The following is an 11,445-nucleotide window of genomic DNA, read 5'->3' as shown; positions in this document are numbered from 1 at the left end:
TCGGCCCAATGTATTTTTAAGTTTGACGCACCTGTTATAATGTATTAAAATTGTGATGATTGTTTTTTACTTCCACTGGGACTCATTTCCAGAATTGATTTGCTGACGATGAAAAGAACATCAATGAAGATATATGCTTTATTAATCCTGAAGGAAACTGTGAACACCAGCTGCTCATGCCCTTTTAAAAGGAACCTTCATACAAACTGAATAGGTCGAATAAAAACACCTCCTAAAAACAATAAATAACTATGGTAAAACATAAAAGATATAGTAAAATATAATAAGTGAAATGAAACCTAGTGATAATAATAGAGAACATAATGATCATAATCATCATCATCAGTCTGCTCATAACGTACTACAACCATCAAAGCTCCACTATCTTGTTCCTCCATCCGGCAATCAGGTGTCCACTCCTCCTCTGCCCCCTGTGAAGGATGATGTCATCATGATTCCCAGTCTGAAGGCTCCAAACAGCTGCTGGTTTCCAGTTCAGAGAAGGTGTCTGCAGGCGTGTGGCGCCCTCATTCGGCTTAGTGTGGGTACTGCAGCTGTTTATGACTGGGTGTGTGAATGTGTGTATGTGTGTGTGTGTCTGCGGTGATATTGTCATCACACTACATAAACACTGAGGGATTGTTTGCTTTATTAAATTCATGTTACCACTAGCGAGCCAGTTTCTGTCCATTAGCTGAACTTGCATGCAGAGTTTTTCTGCTTTTATTGCATCAATAATGATCCAACTTCTCACCCTGTTGCTTTCTAACGGCCACTTACATCGATTTCATGTTGCTGTGTCATTAAATCAGGGGTTCTTAAGTCCTTTCCATCCATGTCGCCAGGACTCGGTAAGTCCTGATCACCCACAGCTCTCTTACACCGTCTCCACTGTGTGAATATTTCCATTTTTTCAGCTCAGCTTCACCTGTATGATCACTTTAACCTGTTTTATACACATACTGACCAGTGAAGTATACAAAAAAGATGCAATCTGCTTGTTAAAAAACATATTATTTATTACAATAAAACTCCACAAAAACAGTTTCTTCATCCAGTGAAGTGACAAAAAAAAGTCGACATCTTTTCATCACAGTTTTATGATCTCATAGAACATAATAAAATTCAGCCTGTGTCATAGCTTTTAGTGGTCTTTTAACATCATATAATACAGTGTTTTTCAACCTTTTTTGAGCCAAGGCACACTTTTTTTCACTGAATAATCACAAGGCACACCACAAATCAAAATGGTTTTTTTTTTTTGTTGTTTTTTTTTTTTTTTAAAGTCCATATTATTAATATAAAGTCCATCTCATTAAAGCCTCTTGAATAGAAATCAGATAAACACAAGAAAAAGGAATTTCATTATCTTTCACTGGGGCCTGTTTGGATGAACACAGCTGCTTTTTAGATCAATTGGGTGAAATTGGGTAATTTTTCAGGGAACATCTGATAGGCACAGTGGTGGAAAAACACTGATATAATACACAACATTGTGGTTTATTTTTCACTGAAAATGTCACGAGGTCCCATCCTTTATTTGCAATATTTATATCTATAAAAGTAAATAGTTTATTTGGGAAGTTTTGTCTGAATTTTTAATACAAAGTTAATTGTAAATATTTGAATATAATGTTGTGTTTTGAGAATAATTCTGTCAACTCATTTTCTAATACTCCAATAATCCATCTGGTAGGAGCTTCCATGTGGTTTATATCTACTGAGACTGACAAGCTGGATTTCTACGCTGCTCTGAGGAAAAACAGACTAATGATACACAAATACAGTGAAACAAAGTAAATATTGGACTTGATCAGATTAACTGTCTTGAAATAACAACTTGTTTATGTGCCCAATGTGAAAACAGAGTTTTGTGTTTGTTTGAAGTGTTTAAACTAGTGATGGTTCATGTTGTGAGCATAATGACTTGCTGTTTGTTCATCAGTTTCCTCTGGAAGACCGTTTGCATATTTCTCAAATTCCACTGGACCCAGGTGAAAGACAGGTGACTGGAGGAGGCAGGAACACCTTGGCAGACCTGCATGGATCCCTAGTATTACCAGTACTAGTAGTAGTATCAATACACTAAGAATTCCTCCTTCTTTAAAAATAGTTCCATGTGTCTGTACATTTCTAGAAGAGATGTTGTCACTGTGCAGGTACAACTACAAATGTTATGTAAGGTTAAGCTGACCTGATGTTAGCATCAAGCTACATAGCAGTGCTAATCTTGTGCTATGCTACCACTTCATTAGTTTTAAGCTAATGTGGATAAACCAGGACATATTTAGTTTTCAGGGAGTGTCTTTAGCGTCAACACATCAACTCAATTCAAGATTTTGAAACTGGAGTTGAGAATAAACTATAAGGATGCTAAAGATTAGCTTAGCACTAACTAAGCTAGTGCTACATGATCCTGTTTCATTTAAACAGGAAGCTAGTAATGATGCTAGCTGGTTTTAAAGCACGGTAGCTACAGCATGAAAATGTGGAGAAATATCCTGTAACCCCATCAGGAGATCCAGTTTACCACCACAAGCAGACAGTAAACCAGACCTGAAACCCCTTCTACCACATCAGGATCCAGTTTACCACCACCAACATACAGTAAACCAGACCTGAACCCCCTTCTACCACATCAGGATCCAGTTTACCACCACCAACATACAGTAAACCAGACCTGAAACCCCTTCTACCACATCAGGATCCAGTTTACCACCACCAGCATACAGTAAACCAGACCTGAACCCCTTCTACCACATCAGGATCTAGTTTACCACCACCAGCATACAGTAAACCAGACCTGAACCCCCTTCTACCACATCAGGATCTAGTTTACCACCACCAGCATACAGTAAACCAGACCTGAAACCCCTTCTACCACATCATGATCCAGTTTACCACCACCAGCATACAGTAAACCAGACCTGAACCCCCTTCTACCACATCAGGATCCAGTTTACCACCACCAACATACAGTAAACCAGACCTGAAACCCCTTCTACCACATCAGGATCTAGTTTACCACCACCAACATACAGTAAACCAGACCTGAAACCTCTTCTACCACATCAGGATCCAGTTTACCACCACCAACATACAGTAAACCAGACCTGAACCCCCTTCTACCACATCAGGATCCAGTTTACCACCACCAACATACAGTAAACCAGACCTGAAACCTCTTCTACCACATCAGGATCCAGTTTACCACCACCAACATACAGTAAACCAGACCTGAACCCCCTTCTACCACATCAGGATCCAGTTTACCACCACCAACATACAGTAAACCAGACCTGAACCCCCTTCTACCACATCAGGATCCAGTTTACCACCACCAACATACAGTAAACCAGACCTGAAACCCCTTCTACCACATCAGGATCTAGTTTACCACCACCAACATACAGTAAACCAGACCTGAACCCACTTCTACCACATCAGGATCCAGTTTACCACCACCAACATACAGTAAACCAGACCTGAAACCCCTTCTACCACATCAGGATCCAGTTTACCACCACCAACATACAGTAAACCAGACCTGAAACCCCTTCTACCACATCAGGATCCAGTTTACCACCACCAACATACAGTAAACCAGACCTGAAACCCCTTCTACCACATCAGGATCCAGTTTACCACCACCAACATACAGTAAACCAGACCTGAAACCCCTTCTACCACATCAGGATCCAGTTTACCACCACCAGCATACAGTAAACCAGACCTGAAACCCCTTCTACCACATCAGGATCCAGTTTACCACCACCAACATACAGTAAACCAGACCTGAAACCCCTTCTACCACATCAGGATCCAGTTTACCACCACCAACATACAGTAAACCAGACCTGAAACCCCTTCTACCACATCAGGATCCAGTTTACCACCACCAACATACAGTAAACCAGACCTGAACCCCCTTCTACCACATCAGGATCCAGTTTACCACCACCAGCATACAGTAAACCAGACCTGAACCCCCTTCTACCACATCAGGATCTAGTTTACCACCACCAACATACAGTAAACCAGACCTGAACCCCCTTCTACCACATCAGGATCCAGTTTACCACCACCAGCATACAGTAAACCAGACCTGAACCCCCTTCTACCACATCAGGATCCAGTTTACCACCACCAGCATACAGTAAACCAGACCTGAACCCCCTTCTACCACATCAGGATCCAGTTTACCACCACCAACATACAGTAAACCAGACCTGAAACCCCTTCTACCACATCAGGATCCAGTTTACCACCACCAACATACAGTAAACCAGACCTGAAACCCCTTCTACCACATCAGGATCCAGTTTACCACCACCAGCATACAGTAAACCAGACCTGAAACCCCTTCTACCACATCAGGATCCAGTTTACCACCACCAACATACAGTAAACCAGACCTGAAACCCCTTCTACCACATCAGGATCCAGTTTACCACCACCAACATACAGTAAACCAGACCTGAAACCCCTTCTACCACATCAGGATCCAGTTTACCACCACCAACATACAGTAAACCAGACCTGAACCCCCTTCTACCACATCAGGATCCAGTTTACCACCACCAGCATACAGTAAACCAGACCTGAACCCCCTTCTACCACATCAGGATCTAGTTTACCACCACCAACATACAGTAAACCAGACCTGAACCCCCTTCTACCACATCAGGATCCAGTTTACCACCACCAGCATACAGTAAACCAGACCTGAACCCCCTTCTACCACATCAGGATCCAGTTTACCACCACCAGCATACAGTAAACCAGACCTGAACCCCCTTCTACCACATCAGGATCCAGTTTACCACCACCAGCATACAGTAAACCAGACCTGAACCCCCTTCTACCACATCAGGATCTAGTTTCCCACCACCAGCATACAGTAAACCAGACCTGAACCCCCTTCTACCACATCAGGATCTAGTTTACCACTGCCAGCAGACAGTAAACCAAACCTGAAACCCCTTCTACCACATCAGGATCCAGTTTACCACCACCAACATACAGTAAACCAGACCTGAAACCCCTTCTACCACATCAGGATCCAGTTTACCACCACCAGCATACAGTAAACCAGACCTGAACCCCCTTCTACCACATCAGGATCCAGTTTACCACCACCAACATACAGTAAACCAGACCTGAAACCCCTTCTACCACATCAGGATCCAGTTTACCACCACCAACATACAGTAAACCAGACCTGAACCCCCTTCTACCACATCAGGATCTAGTTTACCACCACCAGCATACAGTAAACCAGACCTGAAACCCCTTCTACCACATCAGGATCTAGTTTACCACCACCAGCATACAGTAAACCAGACCTGAACCCCCTTCTACCACATCAGGATCCAGTTTACCACCACCAACATACAGTAAACCAGACCTGAAACCCCTTCTACCACATCAGGATCCAGTTTACCACCACCAACATACAGTAAACCAGACCTGAACCCCCTTCTACCACATCAGGATCCAGTTTACCACCACCAACATACAGTAAACCAGACCTGAACCCCCTTCTACCACATCAGGATCCAGTTTACCACCACCAACATACAGTAAACCAGACCTGAAACCCCTTCTACCACATCAGGATCCAGTTTACCACCACCAACATACAGTAAACCAGACCTGAAACCCCTTCTACCACATCAGGATCCAGTTTACCACCACCAACATACAGTAAACCAGACCTGAACCCCCTTCTACCACATCAGGATCTAGTTTACCACCACCAACATACAGTAAACCAGACCTGAACCCCCTTCTACCACATCAGGATCCAGTTTACCACCACCAACATACAGTAAACCAGACCTGAAACCCCTTCTACCACATCAGGATCCAGTTTACCACCACCAACATACAGTAAACCAGACCTGAACCCCCTTCTACCACATCAGGATCCAGTTTACCACCACCAACATACAGTAAACCAGACCTGAAACCCCTTCTACCACATCAGGATCCAGTTTACCACCACCAGGTAGACTCTTACCCCCAGAATTAAGGTATGATCACGATAAAAGTTGCTTCTACATCCTGATAATCACTTTGTGAGAAAAACTGATAAAACTTCAGCCGTACTGTGTTGTGTCCGGCTCAGCAGATGTTGGCTAAAATTCAGAATTAGGTTTCTGCTACTGGTTGATAATAGGAATTGTGGTCTGCTCCCTAACCTCAGCTATTAGGGTAAGACCCAGGCAGTCCACGTTGGTCTAAGCAGGAAGTGGACAAAAAAATGAACATTTTCTGAGTTTGACTCCAACTAGCTGCTGTTTTTGTCCGTTCTGATGAAGTGTTGACATCTTCCCTAATGGTTTCCCACACATGGATGGAAATGAAAATGTTTTGTTGTTGTGATGATGTTTACAGTTTGGCACTAAAGAAGCTAGCATCCATTCTGGCATTCCTGGATTACCACAATGTGAAAGTCCCAATCAAACGCATGTGTGAGACACCATCCATCATCGTCAGAGGAGGGAAAACACATTCTTGTGATTACGATAATTATTTGGTTTCTGCCACAGGCTTCATTTATCTGCTTCGTGGTGTAAATAAGCTCTGCTCTGTGCATCCAAAGCCAGATGAGAGACAATCTGTCTGATCAGAGGTAGGTAATAAGTCAGACTTTCAGCTTAGCATGAAAATGCAAGATGGTATACTGACATGTTTATTTTGAACATTTTGCTATGACCTCCAGTTGTTGCCTCTGTGCACACACTCCCAGCAAATGTCCTTGTGGGAAATCTGCTTCCTAGCATGACAGGCTTAAAGTGTGTGAATGGCACACACAGCGTAAAGTCACAGGTAATGTAGGTGCATCGCAAATGTCAGGCGTGTGTGAGATTTCACGTCCACACTCTGCTCTCACCACCGCCGTCCACACTGTGGATTTTTCTCCAAAAGCTTGTTTTTACTCGGTATTGTAAAAATTCAGCTGTGCGACACTTTCATGAAACTGAATATACACATGAAACACTTAAATTCATCTTCCTCATACAATCCCTACATGTTCCCGTCCAAACCAACTTGTTGGCATGACAACAACCTGCTATTTATTATTATTTAGTTAATATTAATTATGATTATTATGAACAGAATATAATCATTCTTTTGTTGTTGTTTACACATCATCACATGAAAAAATCAGTTCTGCGTCCAGTGAAGTTTTTAATGTAATAAAATAAAAAGGTTTTCACAAACAATAACTAATAAAAAATAATCTATTAATAAAAACAGCTGCTTTATTCTTGTCTTATTACATTAATAAAGGATCCTTTTTTATAAACTATAAAAAGTAGATTTTTTCTTTTTATACTATAGCAACTTAATATATTAATTGTTGCATGGAAGATAAAACTACAACATTTATAGTCAAGAAGCTGTTTGGGAAAATTATCATTGACAGAATGACAAAACATTTTTGTTTTGTTTAAGTTTGTTGTCATGACGAAGGTTTTACTGCTATGATGATAAATCACTGAAAACCCAGCTTTTAACATAAAACCTGTCTCATAGCCAGAATCTTCATCTTGTTCTCGAGAGAGCAAGAAGATCGTGGCATTATTTTGTCCTCGTGGAGAAGGTTGCGAACAATTTGCAACTTTATCTCATTAGTTTGACGGGGCAAAACTTCGCTCAGTGTTCTGAGAATTACTGTGCGATTGGTCAGACATTTAATGAGGATTTAACGATGTTTAACGAGGACAAAAAAGAAAAGTTTTCCACTGATGCAGGTGAACAGCTAGTTTTAGGTGAGAAAGTAGGAACATGTTTACAACTCGTGGTATTTGAAGACATGGAGATTGGAGTCATCACTGTCCAGGAACCTGGAATTGTCCAAAATCTCTTACTATACTGAAGCATCCACAGTTCCTTTCACTAGAACTGAGGGTCCATGCCCAGCTCTTGAAAAACCCCACACCATCTTCCCTCCTTCATCAAACGTCACACTTGGCACAATGCAGTCAAACAGGTACCGCCATCACAGACTTTTCCATCAGATTGCCAGATGGAGAAGTGTGCTTTGTCCCTACAGAGAACATGTTTCCACTGCTCTGGAATCCAGTGGTAATGGGTTTTACACCAGTACATCCGACGCTTTGCACCTGGTGATGTTTGGCGTGGATGCAGCAGGTCACCATGGAAACCCAAACACCAAGTTGTCTCGGCACCACGTGGAGCTAAACTGAAGACCGCATGAAGTCTGGAGGTCTATCGCAATTGAAAGTTGGTTACCTTTCCTCACTATAGTCCTCAGCATCGGCTGATCTGCTCTGTCCTTTTACATGACCACCACTTCATGGCTGAGCTGCTGTTCATCTCAGTTGCTTCAGCTTTGTTATAAAACCGCTGACTGTGGAGGATGTGGTAGGGAGGAAATATCTCCACTGGCCTTTTTGCACAGGTGGCATCTTGTCATGGTACCAACAGTGAAATTCAATGAGCGCCTGAGAATGACCCTTTTTTTTTTCACAAATGTTTGTGAAAGAGGAGCTGGATTTTATACACCTGTGACCTTGAAAGTTATTGAAGCATCTGAATTCAATTTTTTGGATGGTTGAGTAAATACTTTTGGCATAATAGTGTTGTATGCAGTATTTACATACTGTCTACTGTCTCATGTACATAGTAGTGTCTAGAGTAATTAGTACTGTGTAGTATACTGGCAACTTGGCCATGTTTCAGGCTCCCAGCATAAAGACTGCTCATTGTGCAAGCAAGCTGGTAGCATCCCTTTGTGGCTTATGCTAGTTTATCAGTGTAAAACAGCCAAACAGCCCCATCATGCAGGTAACTGGACTGCTTCTTTCTCATGGAGTCTACTATTCTGAGTCTGCTGCTTAAAGACAGGGATCCCCGGCCAAAACATTAATGCTTTTTATATTAAAAATTGTAACCAGGTTATGAACTTTAGCAAAGGGCAATGTTAACCATGATTGTCCCAATTAAACCAACCACATCGATGAGTGCTAGTATTTATCCCTCAACACAACAGTGCTTACTGACAGTTCATCAGTGGCAAATCTCTGGCATGGACCTCTTCATGGTCATTTTTTAATTGGACAACTCATCAAAACAGTTGGTTTCACAAGTCCATCCAAATCCATCAGAGCTATGCTGAAATGAATAATGGACGTACTTTATTTGTTTTCTTTTAAACTAAATGGATGTTTGTATCTTGCCTTCGAGGTTTCTGGCTGTTTCAGTGCTTTCAGTATGAAAACAGCAGATAGTACACACACCAAATGGTCATGACGCTCAGCTGTCAACCAAAAATGGATGGTTTTAGCTCTTGTGTATATTCAATGCCAGTTAAACACCATTGGAAGGACTATTATGTGAAAGTCCAGGTAAAGGGTTGGTGTATCATATTGTATGACTTCCATGTAAGGCTAACTAACATTTTTAATCCCACTGTAACCAACAGTTTCAGATCCTTTCAGGGTTGTAGATGGGTGTATTTTGAAAAAACTTAATTTTTTTCTTAAGTCTAATCAAGTAGCTATGGCAAGTAAAGCACACCAACTGGTAGAGGTCAGTGTGGTAGGTCAGTATGGTACAGTTTGGTAGGGCAAATGGACAGTATGGTACAGGTTGGTATGGCAAAGAACAGTATGGTACAGGTTGACATAGTCCAGATCAGTATGGTAGAGATCAGTGTGGTAGGTCAGTATGGTACAGTTTGGTAGGGAAAAGGTCAGTTTGATACAGGTGTGGCACTGTAATCCATGTCAGTATGGTATAGGTCAGTGTGGTACAGGTCTGTAAGGTACAATTTGGGATGACAAAGTTTAGTGTGGTATCGGTCGGTATGGTACAGGTCAATATGGTATGGATCAGTATGAAAGAAATCGATATAGTCCCGGTCAGTATGGAAGATGTTGATATAGTCCAAGTCAGTATGGTACAGGTCGGTATGTTGCAAATAGGTATGGTATGGTCAGGTACATGACGGTACGTGACGGTACGTGACGGTACGTGACGTGACGTGACGTGACGTGACGGTACGTGACGGTACGTGACGTGACGGTACGTGACGGTACGTGACGTGACGTGACGTGACGTGACGTGACGTGACGTGACGGTACGTGACGTGACGGTACGTGACGTGACGTGACGGTACGTGACGTGACGGTACGTGACGTGACGGTACGTGACGTGACGGTACGTGACGGGACGTGACGTGACGTGACGGTACGTGACGTGACGGTACGTGACGTGACGGTACGTGACGTGACGGTACGTGACGTGACGTGACGTGACGGTACGTGACGTGACGTGACGTGACGTGACGTGACGGTACGTGACGTGACGTGACGTGACGGTACGTGACGTGACGGTATGTGACGGGACGTGACGTGACGTGACGGTACGTGACGTGACGGTACGTGACGTGACGGTACGTGACGGTACGTGACGGTACGTGACGGTACGTGACGTGACGTGACGGTACGTGACGTGACGGTACGTGACGTGACGTGACGTGACGTGACGTGACGTGACGTGACGTGACGGTACGTGACGGTACGTGACGTGACGGTACGTGACGTGACGGTACGTGACGTGACGGTACGTGACGGTACGTGACGGTACGTGACGTGACGGTACGTGACGTGACGGTACGTGACGGTACGTGACGTGACGTGACGTGACGGTACGTGACGTGACGGTACGTGACGTGACGGTACGTGACGTGACGTGACGGTACGTGACGTGACGGTACGTGACGGGACGTGACGGGACGTGACGTGACGTGACGGTACGTGACGTGACGGTACGTGACGTGACGGTACGTGACGTGACGTGACGTGACGGTACGTGACGTGACGTGACGTGACGGTACTTGACGTGACGTGACGTGACGTGACGTGACGTGACAGTACGTGACGGTACGTGACGGTACGTGACGGTACGTGACGTGACGTGACGGTACTTGACGGTACGTGACGTGACGTGACGTGACGTGACGTGACGTGACGTGACGTGACGTGACGGTACGTGACGTGACGTGACGTGACGTGACGTGACGTGACGTGACGTGACGGTACGTGACGGTACGTGACGTGACGGTACGTGACGTGACGGTACGTGACGTGACGGTACGTGACGGTACGTGACGGTACGTGACGGTACGTGACGGTACGTGACGTGACGGTACGTGACGTGACGGTACGTGACGGTACGTGACGTGACGTGACGTGACGTGACGTGACGGTACGTGACGGTACGTGACGGTACGTGACGTGACGGTACGTGACGTGACGGTACGTGACGTGACGGTACGTGACGTGACGTGACGTGACGTGACGTGACGTGACGGTACTTGACGTGACGGTACTTGACGTGACGTGACGTGACGTGACGTGACGTGACGTGACGTGACGTGACGTGACGGTACGTGACGGTACGTGACGT

This window comes from Telmatherina bonti (assembly GCF_933228915.1).
Source record: "Telmatherina bonti genome assembly, chromosome: 6".
Classification (NCBI taxonomy): domain Eukaryota; kingdom Metazoa; phylum Chordata; class Actinopteri; order Atheriniformes; family Telmatherinidae; genus Telmatherina; species Telmatherina bonti.
The sequence above is the reverse complement of the archived record's forward strand: the minus strand, read 5'-3'. Positions refer to the sequence as shown.